This window comes from Mastigoproctus giganteus, chromosome 6 (assembly GCF_048544385.1).
Source record: "Mastigoproctus giganteus isolate SK-2022 chromosome 6, ASM4854438v1, whole genome shotgun sequence".
Taxonomy (NCBI): Eukaryota; Metazoa; Arthropoda; class Arachnida; order Uropygi; family Thelyphonidae; genus Mastigoproctus; species Mastigoproctus giganteus.
The window spans coordinates 115213989-115226124 of NC_143580.1; the positions used below are offsets into that span (position 1 = coordinate 115213989).

Consider the following 12136-nt stretch of genomic DNA (forward strand, 5'->3'; position numbering starts at 1 on the left):
AAATTGCCAAGTCTCTGACAGGGAATATCAGAACAGACATATGCACAAGTACCACCTTTGAGGCGAAACGAATCATTCAGCGAATAATTTTGGCATCTGAGATGAACAGTAGAAGAATCAACTGATAACTGAGATTCTGTCAGAAAAAGTACATGGGGTTTGGCAGACTGCAAGTGGAAATGGACATTGTTGAGATTAGAATTGAGACCACGTATATTTGTGAAATGAATTAGGAAGTCCTTGGGAGGTTTAGATCTTTTCGCAGATAAGCTTGCTCTATTAGTTTGACAATTCATGGTGTATTCAATAGTAAGAAAAAGTAGGTGGGACATGCTATATGAAGTAATGAAATTTTTGGATATGGCGTACATGTGGTAAGAATATACCCAGATCCTTGACATAACGTGGCCTCGACAATGCTCCCCTCATACACACTACTCGGACTCCCTCCAGTCACTATCTGGCAGAGTAGAGGTAGCAAGATTATACACTAGCTAATCCGGAAGCTTCCTAGAGAGTTACCAATAGGTTCAGTCCGGTGTACTAACTAGCGGCCGGCCTGCAAACACCGTTTTAGAGCTGTACCCTCGAAATGTAAGGAATATTGGATCTCGCCCCGACATTCATCATAATCTCAAAAGTCATCAATCATACTGCATGATGGAAGAGATAGGGAAGGGTTGACCGGAACTTAGCTCTAGAGACTAAACATGGGTTCCACCACTTCAAGCCTCCAATAAGCAAAGTGGTGGTATTTCACCGGTTGATGAGAGTCATCTACTACCTAGTGCTGCCTGGTAACATAGAGGGGCGGCGTTCCTCCATGTGGTGTGGGCGCCACACCTCGACCCCTGCTTACGTTGGTTCACACCTGGGTGGTCACCCACCATGTACTTATGCATGGAGGTTATACCCAGGATTACTAACAGTCCCACCATCGTGAAGGTGCAAGCAGAGGATTTGGCTGTCATAGACCGTCCGGACTTCGCCGAAATTGGGTCCACTTAACTTGAGTGTCACCCGAATATCAGTTCCATCAGCGTTTTAGATTGCCAGGTAGCAAGTACAGCTTGTCTGGCATATCTGAGAGAATGTCTGTGAGTGGAAGTTGATAGCCTAAATAAATTTAAGGCTGACCTGGACAGGTATTTGGAACGAATGGAGGCATGAAATCGGAACTGTTTCTTTTTTGGCTGATGCTGCATAAGCTTCCTTTCTTGCATCGTGTGCCTATGCTAATGTTAATTTCACCCCTCAGTTCGTTTAAAATACCTGTCCAGCTCAACCTTAAATTTATTTAGGCTATCAACTTCCACAACAAAAGATGGAAGTTTGTTCCACCAATCAACTATCCGCTGGCTAAAGGCAAACTTCCGCACACATCTATCCTTCAAATTTAACCCCAGGGGCTCATATCTGGGTCTTCAGCTGGATATCATCATTCTTCTCTTTCTTTGTGATTGCCTTCTGCTTTTCTTTCTCTCTCAGGGTAACTCAGAAATTTTTTTTTTTTGGCTGGTGCAGCATAAGCTTCAGGCTTCCTTATACCATATGGCTAATAATAATAATAAACTGTCTTTCCTTAATTTCAATTTACACCCTCCCAGGTGATTATTCTGAGCAAGAAGAAGAATCCCATCAGCATTGTGCATGCTCAAACCATTCAAGGCTTTATACACCTCCGTCTGCAAAACTTAAGCCTTTCTTCGTAAGAACTTACATACACATGAAGAAAATTTTAAAGGGGAGTGCCAAATTTTAATTGGCACCCGGAGGATGCCAATTAAAATAATGAAAATTGAAGTTATTCCGAAAAGCCTGAATTTTAAAAACCTGGATCTGGACACGATACATTTGTATTGGTACTAAAGATAGGAGTAAAAAAATAAGCACCTTAAAACTATATTCATAATATGCTTTAAAAAAATTAAGCCAAAAATTGAAAATGTACACCGTTGAAAAAGGGTTATTTAAAAAAAATAATAATAATAATTTTTTCAAATATTTCATACTTGTAGGCCTGTGAACCCCTGGCCACATCAGTGAGCTCTGGACATTTCCTTTCTCTTTGAAAGCTCATAACTGCTGTAAGAATCTCCAGATAAAGAATCATCAACTAGCATGATCATAATATATTCAGGGGAGATTTACTTAAGGATATAACTACCAAGGATAAAGAGAGTTGATTTTGCTTTTGTAAAAGTGATTAGAAGGGTCTTGGACAGTTTTTAAATTCTTTTCATTGGGACCAACTGATGGTGTTATCAACTGTAAATTCTAAATAGGAGGCTACTAAAAAGCTTGTATACCAACTAAGAGATATTGATCAAAGTTTAGACTTAAATAGATGTCATATTACCCCAGGGTGAGTATGGGCTTGGCACACCTAGGGTCCTGAGCTGGATATCATCATTCTTCATTTTTTCTAGGCGCCTCCGTAGCCAGGTGGGAAGGAGCAGTAGTGCGTAGCACATGCTTATTGATTAGACCGGGGTTCGAGCCCGTCACAAATATGGAGGATGCGGAAAGGTCGGGGAATGACCACCGCATATTCCCAGAGCAATATGGCCTTAGTTGCTAATGCTCCTAAAAACGAAATAACAACAACAATCATTTTTTGTATGTGATTCCCTTCTATTTTTACTCTTGTTCCTCTCTGTCTCTCAGGGTAACGCAGAAATTTTTTTTAATTTTTTGGTGGTGCAGCAATAGCCTCGGGGTTCCTTACACCGTATGACTAAATATAATAATAATATAAAGTGATAAGACCAGTGGCATAGAAGAAAAATAAATGTGTGAGATGATTATAACTGCAGTCAAGTCACTAGGAGATTAGGCATGGTAGGGCAGATTATGAGAAGTCTTTGGTTAAGAATTCAAAGAAAAGTAGCAAATAATTCTTTATTTAACCGCATTGATCCACTGTATATGACCTGATGGAATCTATTCAATTATATTAAAAGAAGCAGCAAAAGAGGTATGTAAACTGTTGTCCAAATTATGAGAGCATCCTTTAATTCTGGGGAGGTCCCTATGGTTTGGAAATGTACAAATGTCTCTCCTATTCACAAAGGATGGATCATGTAGCAAAGTGAGTATTTAGAGACTTGTAAACTTGTGGAATTTGCAGAATCTAGAGGAATTTCAGTAATGAACACTTTTTTCAAGAAAAGGGTGAACAGAAAGTGGACATGGAAGAGCCCAAATGGATTAACAACTAATGAAATTGACTTCATTCTCACTAACAGAAGATATATTGTGAATGTCCTGAACAAGGTAAATGTTGGAAGTGATCACAGAATGGTAAGATGCACAATTGATATAGATGTAAGAAAAGAAAGGAAAAAACTGACTCGAGTAAATAGTACAAAGGTCTTTGAGATAACAGAAGAGGAGAAAAAGCAGTATGTACTGCAACTTAAGAACAAGTTTGAGCTTCTGCAGACTGCTGAGGACCAAGATATCGACTAGGAATATTACAACTTTTTGAAAGTGATAAAGCCCAAGAAACCTATAGGGAAAAAGAAATCCAAAGAAGAAAAAATCAGTCAAGAAACACTTGTCATGATGAACCAAAGACGACAAATGAAGAGCAAGAAAAACACTGAAAGGAAGAAAATTGAGTACACTGAGTTATGCATAGCTATTAGAGAGAGACTCAGAGAGGACATAAGAAAATTTAACACAAGAAAAGTAGAACAAGCATTAAGGGAAAACAAAGGATTTAACTCAGCAGTCATGAGCAGTAATACAGAAAGACAAATGATACTGTAACTGAAGAATAGCGATGGTGTACTTATGAATAGCAGAGAAGGCATAATTGAAATAACAGAAGACTATTATAAAGAGTTTTACAAGGAGCGAAGGAATGATGCCAGCAGTGGGGAAGATGGATCGCAAATTATTAACACATACAACATAACTGATATCCTTCCTGCTGAGGTAGAACATGTGTTGAAGAAAATGAAGAATCAGAAGGCTCCAGGGGAAGATGAATTTATTGTAGATTTTTTAAAATTGGGAGGAAGAGACATGACACAAAACCTGGCAAGACTCTTCACAAAATACATTAGAAAAGGTGTGGTGCCTAAGGAGTGGAATAATGCAGTCATAGTTTTGCTGCATAAGAAAGGAGATAAATCACAAATTGGAAAATTATAGACCAATTAGCTTGTTATCCCACATCTACAAGATGTTCACAAGGGTCATTACTAACAGATTAGAAAGAATACTTGATGAGAATCAACCGAAAGGGCAAGCTTGCTTTAACTTCTTCAAATAGGCCTATGAGGTTTGGAGAATTCATATTCACAAGCAATTAAATTGATACACCAACCGTGTTGTATTAAAATAATAGTGACGGAGGCTGCACACAGTGGTGTCCCAGGTTAAGGAACCCATAACAAAAGATTGTAGTAGTGGGGTAGTCTATGAGATTAAGTGCCCAGATTGTGGGGAGTGTTATGTTTGTTGGTGAAACAAGGCGCCGGTTCAAGGACCGTCTGGGGGAATATATGAATGCCATAAAGACCGCAGATTATGGGAAATCTGCTGTGGCAGAACATTTTTGGGAGAAGCATCATCAGATCTCCTCAGACGAGGCTGTCATCGTCGACCGTGCTCATAGATTTTGAGACCGCAAATGGCTTTAGAGCTTACGAATTTGTTCATCCGAGAACAATACCATTAACAGATACAGGGGAGTTTGTATGCATCCCCTCCTTGGGGCTGTAGTACTCGGACGGGATGATCGATTCCGCCTAGCACGCTCCCGAGCCATTTCCGGTTCTAGTACGCATGAGGGGAATACTGCCCATGTGCCTGTGGAACCACATGAGCCGTGAACCTGCTATTTAAGGATGTGTTACAATTAAAAATGTACTGTTGAGAAAGGAGGCGGATGCCTCTGAAAGCAGGCGTCTCCGTAGCCAGGTAGGAAGGAGCAGCAGTGCGTAGCACACGCTTCTTGATTAGACCTGGGTTCGAGCCCGTCATCACCAAATACGGAGGATGCGGAAAGGTCAAGAGAATGACCACTGCATATTCCCGGAGCAATATGGCCTTAGTTGCTAATGCTCCTAAAAACCAAATAACAAACAAACAAACAAACAACAGCCTCGGAAAGCTTACGTATTTTAACATATTTTAATGTTTTATAATGCTTTTATCGCTTTTATTTTATTTTATTTGTATTATTTTATTGTAAATATTTTTAATTGTTTTAATAAATATCTATGTTATTTACATTTATTTTGCAGTATTAAATTATTATTTTAATACAATACGGATGGTGTATCAATTTAATTGCTTGTGAAGCTTGCTTTAAGACAGGATTCTCAACTAGGGATCACCTTCATGTAATGTCACAGCTAATGGAGAAGGCAAATGAATATAAAACACCATTATGCCTGGCATTTGTGAATTATGAAAAGGCATTTGACTTCATACAGCATAAGGCAATGTTTCGGGCACTGGAAAGACAAGGCATAGATACCCTATATATTACAATTTTGAAGAAATCAAAAGAAAGACAGTAATAAATTTAAAATTGAGAAAGGAGTTTGACAAGGAGACACAATATCTCCGAAGTTGTTTACTGCTGCCCTTGAGCAAGCTTTCAGAAGATTAGACTGGGCGCAGAAAGGAGTCAATGTGAATGGAGAGGACCTAAACCATTTGTGATTTGTAGATGACATTGTGGTCATAAGCCATGATCCCAAAGAATTAGAGGAAAATCTTAATCAGTTATGCAGAGTTAGTAAGGATTTTGGACTAAAGATGAATATGGCTAAAACAAAAGTAATGATGAACAAGTATTCCACAGAAAGGGATATAATGATTGAAGGAGCAGTAATTGAAAAGGTGGAGTCATATACTTATCTAGGACAAGTCATTAGCTGTAATAATGATAAATGGATGGAAGTCAAGAAAAGAATAAATTTTGGATGGATAGCATTCAGGAAATATAGTCACATACTGAGGAGCAATATCTCAATTTGTCTGAAACATAAAATAATGAACCAATGTATACTCCCCACCATGACTTATGGAAGTGAAACTTTCTGGCCCTCCATAGCCAGGTGGGCAGGAGCAGGAGTGTGTAGCACATGCTTCTTGATTAGACTGGGTTTCGAGCCCATGACCACCAAATATGGAGGATGCGGAAAGGTCAGGGAATGACCACCACACATCCCCGAAGCAATATGGCCTTAGTTGCTAATGCTCCTAAAAACCAAATAACAACCAACTTGGGCACTCACCAAAAGAATGGAAGAGAAGCTGAGAACTACACAGCGAAGAATGGAAAGAATTATATTGGGAATCAGACTGTTAGATAAGAAGAGAAACGTGGATTAGGCAGCAAACTCAAGTAAAGGACATTCTTATCAAAACTAAAGAAGTGGTCTTGAGCAGGACACATGCTCGAAGATATGGTGACAGATGGACTAAGAAAATAACAGAATGGTACCTAAGAGGAGCTAAGAGAAAATCTGGAAGACAACAACAGGGATGGACAGATGAAATTCATGAGTTTGTGCATAGTAAATGGATGGCCATTGCACAAAACAGAAGGAACTGTGAATTTTATAGAGAGGCCTTCATCCTGCAGTGGATTGAAAATGGCTGATGATGATGAAACTTGACCACTGTTCCAAGGAAGATAATGGAGGCTGTGATTAAATAAGTATTGCAGGATCTTTTTGGCAGGAGTGGAGTTACGTGGAAATTACAGCATGGATTTGTTATGAGGAGGTCTAATCTGATTATGTACTATTGTGCAATAACACAGGAACTGGATGCAAAAAATAATTTTGACATATACTTGTTCAGTAAAGCTTTTGACACTGTTCCACATGCACGACTACTATACAAATTGGAACAGTGAGGCTGCTGTAGCCGAGTGGTTAAATGCGCGAGTGCATAAGTACACGTGCCTTGAGCGACCCGGGTTCAAGTCCATGACTGCTGAATACGGTGCTATTTCTTGTATTCTCTCTACCTTGTGAACTCATCTGACCGTGTGGTCATCCCTGAGTATAAAGAGAAAATTTATTTTTTAGGAGCAAATTACTGCTGTGGATAAAGGGCAGCAGAAAGAAGGTGGTTATAAATGGACACCTTCAATCTTGGACTAATGTCAGTGGAGTTACTGAGGGTTAATAGTAGTAGTAGTAGTAGTGGCATGTGATGCAAGAAAGCAAATGTATGAGCTTATGCAGCATCAGCCAAAAAAAAAAAAAAAAAAAAATCACACCATTCCCTCCAAATGCCTGTCCAGTTCCTCCTTAAATTTGTTCAACCTATCAACTTCCACAAAGACAGATGGAAGTTTGTTCCAGCAATTAACCACCCACTGGCTAAAGGCAAATTTCCGTACATCTATTCTACATCTGTCTTTTCTTAATTTGAATTTATGCCCCCTTAGGTTCGTAATCTGAACAAGTGGAAGGATCCCATCAGAATTCAGCATGCTCAACCCATTCAAGGCCTTATATAGGGTGTTTCAGTTAAACGTTTCAGAACTTCTAAGAGGGGTAGGGTACATCCTGACAACTCGAAATCATATAGCAATGTGGGGTCGGAAATGCTTTCCTGAAGCGGTGTTGTACGCAGAAGCACCATAAAGAAAAGAGACCGTAAGTGAGAAATCGTTTTAATAATACATGAAAAGAAGCAAAAGGTACATGGATTAAAGTAAGCGTTCGAAGTTTCTTCAACCTCGTATTGCTTTCGCACAGTGGTACCTTGGAAAATGTGCTACAAATCCCCTTTTTCCTGCTGAAGTTTGTTTTCCGATGAGGCATCCTTCACAAGGGAAGGAATTTTCAACACGCATAACGACCATATCTGGGCGGTCGAGAACCCGCATGCAATACGACGTCGTGCAGCACAGATTCGATTTTCGGTCAATGTATGGGCCGGTATTATGGGAGATCACCTCATCGGACCTTACCTGTTACCGTGTCGTCTAACCGGACCTATCTACTTGATCTTTCTGCAGCAAGTATTGCCACAACTTTTGAGAGATGAACAGATTTCTGCATCGATGCAACAGACAATGTGGTTCCAACACGATGGAGCCCCTGCCCATTATAGCGGAGATGTTCGTAACTACCTGGATGTCACATTTGGTCAACAGTGGATCGGACGTGGTGGTCCGTGCGTTGGCCTGCTCGGTCACCCGACCTATCATGTCTTGATTTTTATTTCTGGGGTCATATGAAATAGCTAGTTTATGACACCCCTGTTGACAATGCTGAGGAACTGGTTGCAAGAATCGCAGTAGCTGCCGAAGAAATTCGAAATTCGCCTGGAGTATTCCAGAATGTTCGGATGTCCATGCGTCGGAGATGTGAGGCGTGCATTGTAGCCCGTGGAAGAAACTTCGAACACTTACTTTAATCCATGTACCTTTTGCTTCTTTTCATGTATTATTAAAACGATTTCTCACTTACGGTCTCTTTTCTTTTTATGGTGCTTCTGTGTACAACACCGCTTCAGGAAAGCATTTCCGACCCCACATTTCTATATGATTTCGAGTTGTCAGGATGTACCCTACCCCTCTTAGAAGTTCTGAAACGTTTAACTGAAACACCCTGTATAACTCAATCAGATGACCGCACGGGTGCCTAGTCTCCAGCCGCTGCAATTTGCAGAACTTAAGCCTCTCTTGGTAAGAGGATCCCTTCATTCCCCTCACCAGTCTTGTTGCCCTTCTCTGATGATGCCACATCAAGCTCATTGACTAAGTTTCAGATGGTACAAATGATGGCAGGGTGGTTAATGACAGGCATCAAGGCATACTACAGACAAGCACAACCTAGAGAAAAATTAGGCAGAGGGATAAGAAGTGGTAAATGAAGTTTAATACTGAAATACGCATATGAGCAGCAGTAATCCCAAAATAGCATACATTTAAGTGGCACCACAGTCATGGTGGCAGAGACCTAGAGATAATTGTAGTGTGATATGAAATTCTGTGGGCAGTGGATACAGGTGCTAGGATAATGCAGAGGATTCTATCAATGATATATGGGAATTTTGTGAGCAGGAACAAGATGATTATTCTTTGTATAAGGCAATGATTAGGCCATCTTAAGTACTGCATACAGCTCTGGAAGCTTCATTTTAAGAAGGATGCCAGTCTCTTGGAACAGGTACAGAGAAGATTATTTAAGGACTCAAAGGGAGCTCCTACCATAAAATATTTCAGTTCTGGGAATTGTTTCACTTGGAAACTAGGGGCCTGTGAAGAGACCTCACTTGAAATATTTAAGGCTTTAAATTGGTTGAATGAACTAAATGCTGATGCATAATTGTTACTCTTTGTCAGACAACATGTATAAGGGGAAATTGAAAAAGAATGGCTGCAGGATAGCTGTGTGTAAATTTGCTTTCAGCCAAAGGGTAATGGATCTTTGGAACAAATTTCGATCTGGTGTTACGAAAGTGGATTGTTTGATTAAATTTAAGGAAGTATCAGACAAATTATTGGATGGATGGACAGTGGAGTGGGTAGGTTTCTTTTTTTTTTGGTTGATGCCGCATAAACTTGCTTCCTTGCATATTTACTTTTACTAATCTGATACTAAACTTACCGAGTCAATTTTAAAAAGCTCTTAGTTAAGCTTGTGCTTAGTATTGCACTCTCTCTTCTTTACATGTTTTTAGCTTGAAACAAAGGATGTTGCATTTACTCTCAACTAAAGATAAGGAACAAAAAATATGGCACGGTATAATTTCAAAATTCTGGTGGGGGTTTAAAATTACTCTGGTAATGCATACGGTGTATTCTTCCAAAAAAAAAAAAAAGTTTAGTATACATTTTAATATGAGTGCTAGATCAGCGGAGTTCATAATTAATCATTTTGACAATGAATATATTTATTAGCAATGAATATATTTATTATAACTGCTAAATATAAATATATTTAGCAGTTATATGGGCTTGAGCCATGGTCCACTCAAATTTATTTCCTTTACAAACTTTCCTGCCCTGTGTGATTGAAGCATCAATTGCAAAGGAGGCTACACTTTCTCAGCAAGTATGTGAATTTTTATGGTGCTTTTCAAAATATATTTTCAAAATCAACTGTGATTGTAATGTGTGAAATAAGTACATTTATAATTTCTGTTTATTACTCCTCCACATTTCATAGATCTAAATGTATACTTTTCCAAACTGTCTCAGATGTATACTGATAAGACAAGAATGCTTTTCAGAAGGATAGTTCCTTTTAAAGTTTCCCTGTGGCCAAGTGCAAAGAATGGGTATTGCTAATTTTTTAATTAATAACCAGATGTTTGAAAACTCATTTGTAAAATTAGTGTTAGCATTAGTGCAGGCATATGATGCAAGAAAGCAAGCTTATATAGCATCAGCCAAAAAAAAAAAAAACCCTCCCATTCCACCCATTCACTCCAAATGTTTGTCCAGTTCTGCCTTGAATTTATTTAAGTTGTTCACCTCAACTACAACCGATGGAAGTTTGTTCCAACTATCAACGACCCGCTGGCTAAAGGCAAAATTCTGCATATCTATTCTACAATTGTCTTTCATCAATTTAATGAAAGACAATTGTAGAATAGTCTTTCATCAAATTGATGAAAGACAATTGTAAAGACAACTTGCTCAAACCATTCAAGACCATATACACCTCAATTAGCATTAGCATTAGTAGAGGCATTTGATGCAAGAAAGCAAGCTTAAGCAGCATCAGCCAAAAAAAAAAAAAAAAAAAACCCACTTCCACTTCACCCCTCTGTTCGTTCAAAATACCTGTCCAGCTGAGCCTTAAACTTATTTAGGCTATCAACCTCCACGACAAGGGATGGAAGTCTGTTCCACCAACCAACCACCCGCTGGCTAAAGGCAAATTTCCGCACGTCTATGCTACATCTGTCTTTCCTCAATTTGAATTTATGCCCTCTCAGGTGATTATTCTGAGCTAGAGGAAGAATCCCATCAGCATTGAGCATGCTCAAACCATTCAAGGCTTTATACACCTCTATCAGATCACCTCGCTGGTGCCTAGTCTCCAGACACTGTAATTTGCAAAACTTAAGCCTTTCTTCGTAAGAACACCCCTTTGTTCCATTCACTAATCTTGTTGCCCTTCTCTGTACTTGTTCCAGCAGCTGTACATCCTTCTTGAAATGAAGCCTCCAGACCTGTATACAGTACTGTAGGTGTGGCCTGACCATTGCCTTATACAAGGGAATAACCACCTCCTTATCCCTGCTGGAAAAATTCCTGTATATCATTGACAATACTCCATGAGCTACTCTTGCAGCCCATCTGCACTGCTCAGAGAACTTCGTATCTGCCTGCATAACCACCCCCAAGTCCCTTTCATTCTCTAACACTGTCAGTGTAGTACCACAGAGTTGATACGTTGCTCTGGGGTTGCTGTTTCCCATGTGTAGTACTTTACATTTGTCAATGTTAAACTTCATTTGCCACCTCTCAGCCCATCTGCTCAACCTTTCCAGATCCTGTTGCAGCAGCATAGTGTCAGTAGTGTCCTTGACAACCCTGCCAACCTTTGTATCGTCTGCAAACTTGGACATTAAGCTTGATATACCATCATCAATATCATTTATAAATACAGAAAACAATAACGTTGCTCTGGGGTTGCTGTTTCCCATGTGTAGTACTTTACATTTGTCAATGTTAAACTTCATTTGCCACCTCTCAGCCCATCTGCTCAACCTTTCCAGATCCTGTTGCAGCAGCATAGTGTCAGTAGTGTCCTTGACAACCCTGCCAACCTTTGTATCGTCTGCAAACTTGGACATTAAGCTTGATATACCATCATCAATATCATTTATAAATACAGAAAACAATAATGGACCCAACACTGAGCCCTGAGGGACTCCACTAATAACATTAGTCCACGATGAGCAGTATCCATTGATTACCACTCTCTGTCTTCTCCCCCTCAACCACCCCTTTATCCATAGCAGCAATTTGCCTCCAATGTCACACTGCTCCAATTTGTGTAGCAGTCTTCCATATGCAACAGTATCAAAAGCCTTTCTAAGATCCAAGTATATAATATCAAAGCTATTCCCTGCATCCAGTTCTTTTGTGACTGCATCATAGTATCCAATCAAATTGGTCAGGCAAGACTTC

General features: G+C 39.6%; 1 protein-coding gene across 6 annotated transcripts in view; it reads left to right on the top strand.

Annotated features, from left to right (window-relative positions):
- Positions 1-12136, top strand: part of LOC150084520 (transmembrane protein 216-like) — a 119537-nt gene that overhangs the window by 4750 nt on the left and 102651 nt on the right. The gene's annotated exons all lie outside the window — the stretch shown is intronic.